Source organism: Erinaceus europaeus, chromosome 4, assembly GCF_950295315.1.
Source record: "Erinaceus europaeus chromosome 4, mEriEur2.1, whole genome shotgun sequence".
Lineage (NCBI taxonomy): Eukaryota > Metazoa > Chordata > Mammalia > Eulipotyphla > Erinaceidae > Erinaceus > Erinaceus europaeus.
In genome coordinates, this window is record NC_080165.1 from 41718248 (window position 1) to 41730537 (window position 12290).

Consider the following 12290-nt stretch of genomic DNA (forward strand, 5'->3'; position numbering starts at 1 on the left):
TGTTTTCTGGAGTTCATCTATTTTTTTACCCTGTTCTGATACTGTTTTAGCTTGTTCAACTAGGTATGTTCTTAGCTCAGCTATTTTAGCTTTCAGTTCTCTACTAACCTTGAGATAATTAGTGTTTTCCTCCTGAGTCTCATTCCTTGTTTCTGCATTTCTGATGACAATTCTTTCAAACTCTTTACTCACTCCTGTGATTATTTCCTTAACTAGTGTTTGAATGTTGACTGGGTTGGCCAGAAAAACTATTAAGTTATAGATTAAGTATATTTTTGATGCTAACCTCTTACTAGATACATGATTTACAAACATTTTCTCTTAGTCTGAAGTTTGTCTAAAATATTTATTGATATTTCTACTAAGCAAACTCTTCTTGTATATGTAACATCAAGTTGTTTCTCAAAACTACTTGAGATACAGTTTATATGACTTTACTTCTCTGTAAATGCAAATTTCAATGGTTTTTCACACAACTGAGTCATGTTGTAATTATCACACTGCCGGGGTAGCCTGAGGGTACTTCTTCCCGAGCTAGTGCTCTCTGGGTTGGAGAGAACTCAACTGGAGCCGATCTAGGCTGCTGTGTGGGAGAGGGATCAGGAACTCGTGCTGTACCAACTTTGCAGGAGATACACTCTGGAACTCTCAGAGCCGGAAAGCAATTTCCAAGTGTCTTTAATCAGAAGAGCAGCTGTTTTTATACTCTCCAAGTAGGGTGGAAACAGGATGTGATATAGAGAGGGTGGAGAGAAAAGTGACTGGTGAAAATCAGAGTGTGACAAGGAGGGGGCGGAACAGGTGAGAATCCTATCACTGAACCACCAATGCCCTGGAGGGAGTGCTTTATGTAAATGTAAAAGTGATTTATGTAAATAGACCAAAGCTTTGAATGGGATCAGTAAATCCCTATATAGGCATATGGTTAAGCAGAAGCCAGGGGGAGGTGGCATACTACCCAACATCTCCCCCTTTCTTTTTAACTATTTGCCATAGTATCAGGAGTGCGGGGCACTTTGTGAGGCAGGGAGACTGATAAGAGGCACACCTTTTTTGGGGTTCTACTGTCCCTCCTTGCTCAACCTCTCCGTGGAGAGACTAACAGGATTGACACACCCCTCAGGCTCAAGCCCTTCCAAGCTCAACCATATCCTCACAATTCCCCAACATCTTCCTCTTACTTAATGGCCATATATAACTGGGTCAATGTCTGTAAAAGGCTTCATCTCTGTCAGGGGAATAGCAGTGTAGGGGTGAACAGAAACCTGTTGGGAAGAAAGCAGAATTATAGTGTGTAAGTGTCTTCAAAAAGAACTAGCACAAGACAGGGAGGGATAAGTAAGAGTAGCAAGAGACAGAGTGAGCCTGATGGGTGGAGGAGTGGGGGCCTGATAAGCTGAGGGGCTAGAGGGGTGATCTGGCATTGCAAAATCCCGAGTCAGCTGGCAGAAAGTTCTATGAACTGCTACAGTCATTCTTCAAGAAGTCCAGCAGTATAAAAGGAGTGTCCAGCAAGTTCTATAGAAGCATCAGTCCAATGTCAACGGCCAGGAAATAAATGCCACACGTCTATCTTGATGGAGGAGGACGGCTACTGGAACTTTTCTTCTCCGTAGAGAGTGACCTGGAACCACCAAAACATGGTGGGCGAAACAGAAGCAGGAAGAGCAGACACCGATGGTTGAGAGAAACGCAGTAGGAAAGTCTTGTCCTTTGGAGTCTGTGAATCAGGTTCTCCAGATCGTGTCAGGTCACATCATGGGTTTCAGGGGATGGCTGTAATTGTGAGTGATGTCAGAGGTCAGGGGTCCAAGATGGATTTCTGGGGATTCTATATGAGCAGATGCTTCTTTATGCGAAGGCTTGTCATAGCTGTAGTCAATTACTTATGAAAAAACTTTGTAACAAATTAGAAGTTTACTACAATTGATAACTCAATGATTATAATTGGTTTAGGTATCTTTATAATTTTGTGTAAAGGTCATCTTATGTGACCTCATGTAGCAGTCTCTATATAGCAAAATTTTCATACCGAATTTAAGTCACATATATTGATTCTTAACTATTTTTACATTGGGTTTTTAAGCAAACTCAGGTTACTAGAGTTAACACATTTTAGTGACTTTTTTTTTTTTGGTACATTTACAATATCGGATTGATGCCAAATTTGTTGTGGATTAATTTCCACAAGATAGCTTACAGGACATTTTTGGGGGCCCTCCAAAAATGTCCTGTATAGAGGATTTGTATTTTAACTTAGGAGATGATGAATTGTCACATTGAATATTTAGAGTTTTACCTTAAACACTCAGTTACTTAAATGAATTGATTTTACCTCTTCTCGTAATAATGTAGCTTCAAAGTTACAATTTAACTGTTAAGTTAATGTTTACCAAACTTGAAACACGCATATTAAACATATAGTTTATAACACACAGGAGAAGAAAAACTTGTAAATAAGACATATCATTTCAAATGTGAATTTAGATCTACTGTCATAGTTGAACCATCTTTACTCACACAGTTTAAGACTAAACATTTCATATTGATATCAAGACTTAAAAAAGAAATCAAAAGGGGGAATGAACAATTTTTGGACTGTTTCTGGACATCTCCAGAAACCATGGCTGTGTCCAGCCGTTTTATATAAAGTCAGTTAACTTTCAGAGTACTCTGAGCACAATGGGTCATACAAAAATTTTGGTCACTCAACTCACTCAATTTTTTTTCTTTTTTTTTTTCACTCACTCACTCACTCACAAAACACAACTGGCCAGTCATAGCATAAGACATTCATTCGGGGGGGGGGGGGGAAGAGTTCTGTGAATCAGATTTTTTTTTTTGATTCTGCCATGCTGTATTATGGATCCTGGGGTGCATCCTATAGCCAGTCCTCTTGCAGCCAGTCTTCTTGCAGTGTTTCTTGTTCTTCAGGGATATCAGCGCCATCATGTAGGTATTGCCGGACATGGCGGGCAGGAACCCAAACAGGCTTGGAGTAATTTTGTGGAAAAATACATGCGAAACCCCTCCCCATAGTCAACAGGGGGTCAGGTCCTTTCCAAATTTTATCAAGTGGGTCTTTCCATTTGACTTTCATAGCTGGGAGGGTGGGTGGTGTTTGCCAATGAAGAATTATAGGAGGTTGGTCTGAGTTTTTGTAAATATTAAAGAGATTTAATGTAGTTAAGGCTTTTGCCAGCTGGATATTAGGGGGGTACATTTCCCCTTTTTCTTTATTTAATTGAGCCTTAAGAGTTTGATGGGCCCTCTCAACAATGCCTTGTCTGTGGATTATACGGAATGCCTGTAGTATGAGTAATGTTCCAGAGGGAACAAAAATCTTTCAATTGTTTGCTGGTAAAAGCAGGTCCATTATCCGTTTTACGTTGAAGAGGTAAGCCCATTACAACAAAACAGGAGAGCATATGGCTTATAAGCTTTTTTGAGTTTTCTCCAGTCTGAGCTGTAGCCCACATAAACTTAGAGAAGGTATCAATTGAGACGAACACATATTTTTGTTTGCCAAAGTTAGGTATGTGGGTAACATCAATTTGCCAAAGAGCGTTGGCTTTTAAACCTCTAGGATTAACCCCCAGAGTCTGAATAGCAGGTGTTTTGATTAGACCTGCACAGGAGGAACATTTAGCAAGAATATGTTTTAACTGTGGCAGAGGAATATCAGGAAATCGAGCTCGAAGACCTTTAAGATTAACATGGGTTAGGGAATGAAAATCAGCAGGATTAGAGACAGAGGTTAGGAGAATTCCTGTGGAGGGAAGGTGGTCGGCTGCAGCATTCCCTTCGGACAGGGGACCAGGAAGAGGGCTGTGGGAACGTAGGTGCTGAACATACAGTGGATGGGTTCGAGAACAGAGCATAGAGGCAATTTGAATTAAAAGAGGAGAAAGTGGGTTGTCATCAATTCTTACATAAGATCGAGCAAGCCATGGAAGTAAGTTAACAGTATACACACTGTCAGAAAAAAGGTTGAAGGATTCTGGTACAGCTTTTAATGCAAGGAAAACAGCATAAAGTTCTTTGTACTGAGGGGAATTATCAGGAAGTTCAGTAAAGAGAGGTTTGGGGTATTGCTGGTCTGGATAATATATAAGGGCAGCAGCTCCCTTTTTTCCACCATCAGTGAACACTGTAGGAGCAGAGGGGATGGGATCTCGAGAGAAAAGTTTAGGTACTAGTAGAGGCAACAGAGGTAAAGAAGCTATCAAATTATTAGAGGGAAAATGATTATCTAATTGTCCTGGAAAACCCATTAAACTTATGGCAAAACGAGAATGGTGGCGTATGAGCCATTCTGTATCAGTGAGAGAAAAGGGAAGAATGATTGAATCTGGTTCCCTTCCTAAGACCTGAACCGATCTGTTTCTTCCTTGGCGAACCATAAATGCTAAGGCATCAATCTCGGTAAGGAGTCTTGGAGCTCCGCCTACTGGTGTATGAAGCCATTCGAGAACGCCATGTTTCTGCCACAATGCCCCCACTACCGTGGGGGTGGAGTTAAAGATTAGAAGATTTACTGGAGAGGAGGGGGAGAACTGAACGAGGTGCATGTCCTGGAGAGCCTGGTTAACTTTTTCCAGAGCCAAGGATGCTTCGGGGGTTAACATACGCTTTGAGGAGGGCTGTTTGTTTCCTTTTAACAGATCGAACAGTGGTTGCAGGCAGCTCGTAGGCAGATAAAGATACTGCCTAAGCCAATTCAAATTTCCAAGAAAACTTTGTAAAGAAGCAAGAGTGAGATTAGAAGGAAAAGTAACACAAGGTTTTAAAGGACGAATCTGCATTAGGGAAATCTCTGAGCCTAAGAAAGATATTGGAGGGATTAGCTATATCTTCTCAGGAGCTACATTAAGTCCACTTCTCTTTAAGGCAGGGATTAGAAAATCACGTAGGGCGGAGAGATCTGTATCTAATTCTCCCCATATTAACACGTCATCCATATAATGAAAAATCTTAAGGCCCTTATGAATATATGGAAAAAGGGCAGATTTAACAACCTCTTGACAAATAGTAGGACTATTAGCCATGCCCTGGGGCAGTACCACCCATTCAAATCTATCGGCAGGGCTGGCATTATTAATAGAAGGAACAGAGAAAGCAAAACGTTTACAATCTTGTGGGTGTAAGGGAATAGAGAAAAAACAATCCTGTATATCAATAGCTATGATTGGAATTCCTGTGGGAATTGCAGAAGCAAGAGGTAAACCCCTTTGGGGGGAGCCCCAAACCTGCATGGTTATATTAACTGCACGAAGATCTTGGAGGAGGCACCATTTTCCTGAGCGCTTTTTAATCACAAAGACTGGAGTATTCCATGGGCTCCGAGAATGACGAATGTGTCCCAAAGATAAATGCTCTTGGACGAGTTTTTAAAAAATTTCTAGCTTCTCCCTAGGCAAAGGCCACTGTTCCACCCAGACAGGCTCATTAGAAAGCCAATCTAAGCGGGGAGTTCTGTTACGAACAGTGGCAGTTAGTATTGGGGGTGCTGGTTGGGTCTAGCACTCTCACAGGAGTGAGTGTGGTGTCCTGCAGAGGTGTCTGAGGATATCACTACATCTAAAGATTCCAGCAAGTCTCTTCCCAATAAATTGGTGCTTATATCAGCTAGTAAAGGCTAAAAGCGTCCGGTAGTCCCTTCTGGATCTTCCCACAAAAGGGAACCTCGTGTGCGGAATGCCTGAGTCAATCCTCCAACACCATGTAAGCGTGGTCCTGGGAGGAGTTCCCAACTCTGGGGAACCTCTGCTTGTCTTAATATTGTCTTATCTGCTCCCGTGTCAATCAAACACTTAAAAGGAATATTACCAATCTTTACTGTAATAGTTGGGTGACCCCTTTCTAAAACAGGGGTGGTCCATAAAATCTCAGGCTCCGAATTCGAGCTGTTCTCTTGCTCCAGCCAGTTATTTCTATGCTGGAAATTCCCACATACCACGGGTTCCTCCTTCTGCTCACCCTCTGTTATTGTTACTTGGCGTGGTGGGTGTAGCGATGGATTGGGTCCCAAGCTGGGCTTCTGTTTGTGGAAGAAGTGCACAGCACCAAGCGGGTGACCTGCTTCATTCCCTCTTGGGGGCGGGGCTATGGGAAGCCCCACACCTAGTTTAAATCCCTGTTTACATTTGGCAGAGGCATGCCATTCCTATGGAACCTTGACCAACAATCTCTCCTCCAGTGAAATCCTTTCTGGCATCTGGGACAAGGCATTCGTGGTCTCTGGTTCCCTGTCTGGAGGCGGGGTTGCCCTGACTGGAGGTGGGGTCGCCCTGACTGGAGGCGGGGTCGCGGTCTATTTTCTGGACATTGGTTACGCTAATGCCCTTGGCGACCGCACTGAAAGCAAGCCCCTTTTTGCTTACGTAAGGTAGCTGCATAGGCCTGTAACATAGGTCCTTGAAAAGAGCTTGATCTGAGATCCTGTGTAGCTATAATCCAAGTATCTGGGTGTTCGTTTTTAAGAGTGATACAGGCCTGTCGAAAATGTGGAAGCATTCCATCCCAGACTATGGATCGCAGGAGGAGAAATTGAGCGTCAGGATTATAAATCTTCTTTTCCAAACTCGACTGGACCCTGGCAATGAATTTCTGAGGGATTCATCAGGTTCTTGTTGCAGGGAGAGAATGGGGGCTGAGGCTGCTCCCATGGGTGGTGTTAATTGCTCCCATGCTTTTAATGCACACAGGCATACCTGATCAAAACACCCCGGTGGAAACTTGGCTTCCGCCTGTTGAATCCCTGTTTCTAATTGGCCTGTTCCAAACAATGCATCAAAATTCCCCTCTGGGTGATTTTGAATATTTTTCCGTGATTGTTGTAAACATTCGTCACGAAAGAATGCCTCCCATTGCAGGAAGAGGGGGCCTGGGAGCGTAGCACGAGTCACATCCCTCCAATCTTGGGGGGTATTAAGGTTCTGAAGCAGGCCTTGTAAAATGGACCTGGTCCATGGGGCATGAATACCGTCATCCTTGATAGCCTGGCGTAGTTCCTTCAGGTCTGTGGCGGAATATGGATACCAGGCCTGAGGTTTTTGTCTATTGGGGGCAACACTGACCGGAAATGTGTGGACTTGCTCCGATAAGTGTGTAGCGGTAGGAGGAGTCACCGAAGTGGAAGCTTCTGGACAAGTGGCCGAAGAAGTGGTTTTGGAGGCTACAGGAGAATTCGGACATGTGTCTGTCAAAACAGGGGTGGGCGAAGAAGCAGCAGTGGAGGCAGCAGGAGGTTCCGGACACGTGTCTGCCAAAATGGGGGTGGCCGAAGAAGTGGCTGTGGAGTCCAAAGGGGAATTTGGACACGTGTTGCCAAAATAGGGGCCTCAGGGCAAGATGCCAAAATAGGGGCCTCAGGGCAAGATGCAGAGGAATTAGGGTGGGTCAAGATCATGACAGGCCTTTGCTTCTTCTTGTTTTTAAGGTGCTGGTTAAGTTCTATGATCACTTCCTTTATCTCTTGGACCTCAGCCTCTGGATCCTTAAGCCTTTTGAGAGGTTGCCCTATATATCCCTTAAAAGCTGCTATGATGATCAACAGGATATAAGGTGAAGCCCCGAGAAAAATGTCCCAGATATATAAAAATTGTATACTGGAAAAAGAATGCAGAATTTGGAAAAGATTTTCCATGGTGGAGAGATCTCAGGAAAACAATAAGAAAGGAAAAAATCACAGTGCCTTAACACAATATTGCAGATACCCAAAAGGTGTGTACTTATCTAAGACGTCTTCTTGTAAATCTGCTGCTTACGTGTCCCTGTTCCGGGCGCCAGATGCCGGGATAGCCTGAGGGTACTTCTTCCCGAGCTAGTGCTCTCTGGGTTGGAGAGAACTCAACTGGAGCCGATCTAGGCTGCTGCATGGGAGAGGGATCAGGAACTCGTGTTGCACCAACTTTGCAGGAGATACACTCTGGAACTCTCGGAGCCGGAAAGCAATTTCCAAGTGTCTTTAATCAGAAGAGAAGCTGTTTTTATACTCTCCAAGTAGGGTGGAAACAGGATGTGATATAGAGAAGGTGGAGAGAAAAGTGACTGGTGAAAATCAGAGTGTGACAAGGAGGGGGCGGAACAGGCGAGAATCCTATCACTGAACCACCAATGCCCTGGAGGGAGTGCTTTCTGTAAATTTAAAAGTGATTTATGTAAATAGACCAAAGCTTTGAATGGGATCAGTAAATCCCTATATAGGCATATGGTTAAGCAGAAGCCAGGGGGAGGTGGCATACTACCCAGCATCACACTACCACTCTACTCTAGTCTAGGACATTTCTATAGAGTTTCCTTATACTTGACTGTTGGCATTCTTCATCCCCAGTCCTACTGTCAGACAAATCATTGACAAGTTTCCTTACTATAGATTTGCCTGTTTTGTACATTCATAAAAGTAAGTCTGACTTATTTTCACATGGTACACTAGTTTTTAAAGTTTATAGTTGACCCTTTATACTGATGAGCAGGGTTTTGTTGTATGGACATACACATTTTATCTATCCATTCACCAGTGATGGGCATTTGAATGGTTTTCAATTTGAGACTGTTATAAATAATGGTGTTCTCTGAAAGCATGGAAAAATAAATTGCATTTCGGGGGGGGGGCTATATCCCCTTAAAACACCACCATTAGCAAACTGAAATTATCTGACACAACTCACATAGGTTTATCATTAAAAGAGGTCTGAGTAGTTCATGCATCTGCAGTTTTGAAGGTGGGTGGCTAAAAGGCAGAATTGGGAGAGGGTGATCAGAACTACAGCCATAATCACAGGCAAGGTAGAGAACAGCACAGGCACTGGTGACAGGGTACAGGTGCCAGGTGAAAAGAGTGGAAATTCAGGACATTGGGGTGTCCATGTCCCTAGAACTCCCATGAACTCCAATAACTGGGTGCTATTAGCAGACATGGAAAACCAGTTATTTTAGGAGATATAGCATACAGGCTAAGTCTATTCTCCCTCATTCTTTGGAACTCTAAGAAAGTCCATTTCAGAGCTAACCTGCCCATTACATAAACCTGCCCTCTATCAGGTCCAGTAAGGTTTAAAAATGGAGTCAGTACTCAGAGGATACTCAAGCTTCCAGAGTTCTTATGAACTCCTTAATATAGGTGGAAAAAGTTTAACTGTCTGATTAGGTACAACAACCAAATACTGAATCTTAGAAATTTTTACAGGTGCTAGCATAGCAGACTGAGTAATATCCTCCTACCCCTTACTCTGTTGGAAATCCAGCAAAGTCTATCTTTGGAGGGAGCCAGTCATCGCTGGCTGTAAATAGGGGAACACAGAATGTGTGGTCAGATTGGGCACAGATCTAGTCACAGAGGGGCAGAGGACAGAAGGAGTTTTATTCCCAGTCTGGCATTCCCCTACCAAAATGGTGACTGAAGAAAAAACCCTGACAGATTGGCCCTTCTCTCCCTATATACCCTGTGGTCCCATGAACAAAACCTAACTCCAAAGCTAAAGCACCAAATGGAGGAAAATAAGGGGGGGGGGGTTAAATCCTGAGACAGAATGAATAAGAAAGATAAATCTTCAGCAATCTATCTTAATGACCCAGAAAAAAGGGGGGGGGGTCTAATGGATAGTGAATTTAAAATATGTATTATAAAGAAAACCAACAAGATAGATCAAATGTATGCTAACACAGAATAAAACACAAAAACTTTAAACTGGATCATTATATAATACCACACACAAAAATTAACTCAAAATAGATTGTAGACACAGATATAGTATTTAAAACCATGATGTTTATAGAAGAAAATCATAGGTGATGTACTTATAGACATGAAGTGAGTGAAGCGATGCCTTTGGGGCCTCAATTTCAACAGTGAAGGAAATAAAGCAACCCCTATAGTCTGAGGAAAATGTGGCAATTTCCAGGAATGCAGAGGAAATGAGAATCAACCTGATAATAGCAATGAAACTAACATTTTGGTGGTGGGTGAAGTGATGTTCATATGAAGATAGAAGTGTGGAATTTTATTCTTCATACTTATAAATTATTATAAAGCAATGGAAAATAAATACAATTTACTTCAAAAACAATGCTATGAATATTCACATTAAAATTCACATTAAAATTTTTCTTTTTCTGTGTGATTGTATATTTTCATTAGTACTGGGTAAATTCCAGGCAGTATAATTGTTGATTTATATGTTGAATATATGTAAACAATTAAAGAAAATTCCAAATTGTTTTATCAAATGACTATACCATCTTAATATATCTGCCAGCAGTATGTTTTCATCAATGCTATCTATCCTTAGACTTGTGTATATGATAAGAGGATGAGAAAAACAAAACCAAAATATATATATATGATTAAATATATATATATGATTATCACATATATATGATTAAAAAACACTAAAGAGCAAATGATATTTAAAGACATAGAGGATCATATGCATGCAAATACATTACACAAACAGTATTATATTTTGTTTGTTTGTTTTTGGATAGGACAGAGAGAAAATGGAGAGGAGGGGAAGACAGAGAGGGGGAGAAAAGACAGACACCTGCAGACCTGCTTCCCAGGGAGCCGGGAGCTTGTACCAGGATACTTGTTCTGGTCCTTGCATTTTGCGCCTTGTTCGCTTAATCCACTGTGCTATACTCAACTCCCTGTATTATATATAATTTATATATAAACATATTATATAAAAATACATCTAAGAGAGTCTTTTTTGAACTGTTTTTGTCTCACTGTTTTTTTTTTAAATTTAATTTATAAAAAGGAAACACTGATTAAACCATAGGATAAGAGGGGTACAACTCCACACAATTCCCACCACCAGAACTCTGTATCCCATCCCCTCCCCTGATAGCTTTCCTATTCTTTATCCCTCTGGGAGTATGGACCCAAGGTTATTGTGGGATGCAGAAGGTGGCAGGTCTGGCTTCTGTAATTGCTTCCCCACTGAACATGGGTTCACTGTTTTTACCTGAATAACCTCTATTTCCTCCTTTTCTTTTAAACTTTAAAGTTGTCTTTTTATTTCTATGGTTTGTGTTTCTAGGTAAGTTTTATTGTGTATTACCTTGTTGTTTCTTTCTCTGTGGCACTTTTTTCAGTAACTCTTGCAAGACAAGTTTGGTAATGGCAATTCCCTTTTGTTTTTGTATGTGCAGTGCACAGGATTAAGGTTCAAGCTCCGATCTGCAGTGGAGTAGCTGCACAGCAGTGAAATAGTGCTAGAGGTGTCTCCATTTTTTTCCCTCTCTACATCTTCTTTCCCTCTCAAATTCCCTCTGTCTCTAGCCAAAATAAATATATAAATAGGTAACTAAATAAATAAAAATACTTAAACATAAAATTCAAGTAGCAATACAATATTTATATATATGAGTTCACTGACGGTAGTGTTCATTTAATTCAGTTGAAAGAAAAAGAATAAGCAAAATAAAATGCAAATCGAAGGATGCTAGTAAGAGTTGTGAATACATAACTTGTATCTAAGTCCTTTGCCTGATATACTCATTATCTGAAAAAACTAAACCCTGGAGCCCTGAATAGAAGGAACTAGAGAGACTAAGGTTCTAGAGAGGAAAGCCTAAAGAAATTATATATTAGTCATCAATGTGCTTTAATTAAAAAAGGTAAAAAGGACATTCCTCTACCTCTAAACACAAGGCCTATTGAAATGGAAACTAATGGTATCTCCAGGAAAATAGAAAGAGTTTGATGCGGAAAATAACTAACATCCTACACAGTAATATTTTGTTATTGGCAAACAGAAAGCAATAGTTCAAAATTTATCAAGCTTATCAGTTCCACCTAATTAAGGTTATAGCCAGAGGGTTCCCTAAACAAAACTCTAATAACTCACTTCTGAGCTCCTGGCCTCAGTGAAATCTAATATCCCTCTTGAAAAATACTGGTGGTCTCTGTTCATCTTGACCTTCCATAGAAAGGCAACCACATGGAAACATTCTGCTCTGTTGAGATCAAGGATGGAATAATTTAGAGATTACTTTCTTGTCTTCTATGACAGATACTTGTCTCCAGCCAGAATATTGCCAGAGGATGCATGAAATTTGTATGTGGTACTGCCAGGGAAGAGAAGGTTTATAGAACCCGGAGGAGGATAATTTAAGAATTCCTATTTAAATTACTGTCATCATCTCTACATCATTTGTTTCAAATGGAAGCCCAATATTTTTCCCTCAGAAAACCTCCATTCTCAACTTAGATAGTAAACCAATGAGAAAGTTAAATGTTCATCAGGGTGCTTAGATTAGAGCCAAGACACTTTCTCTAAAGC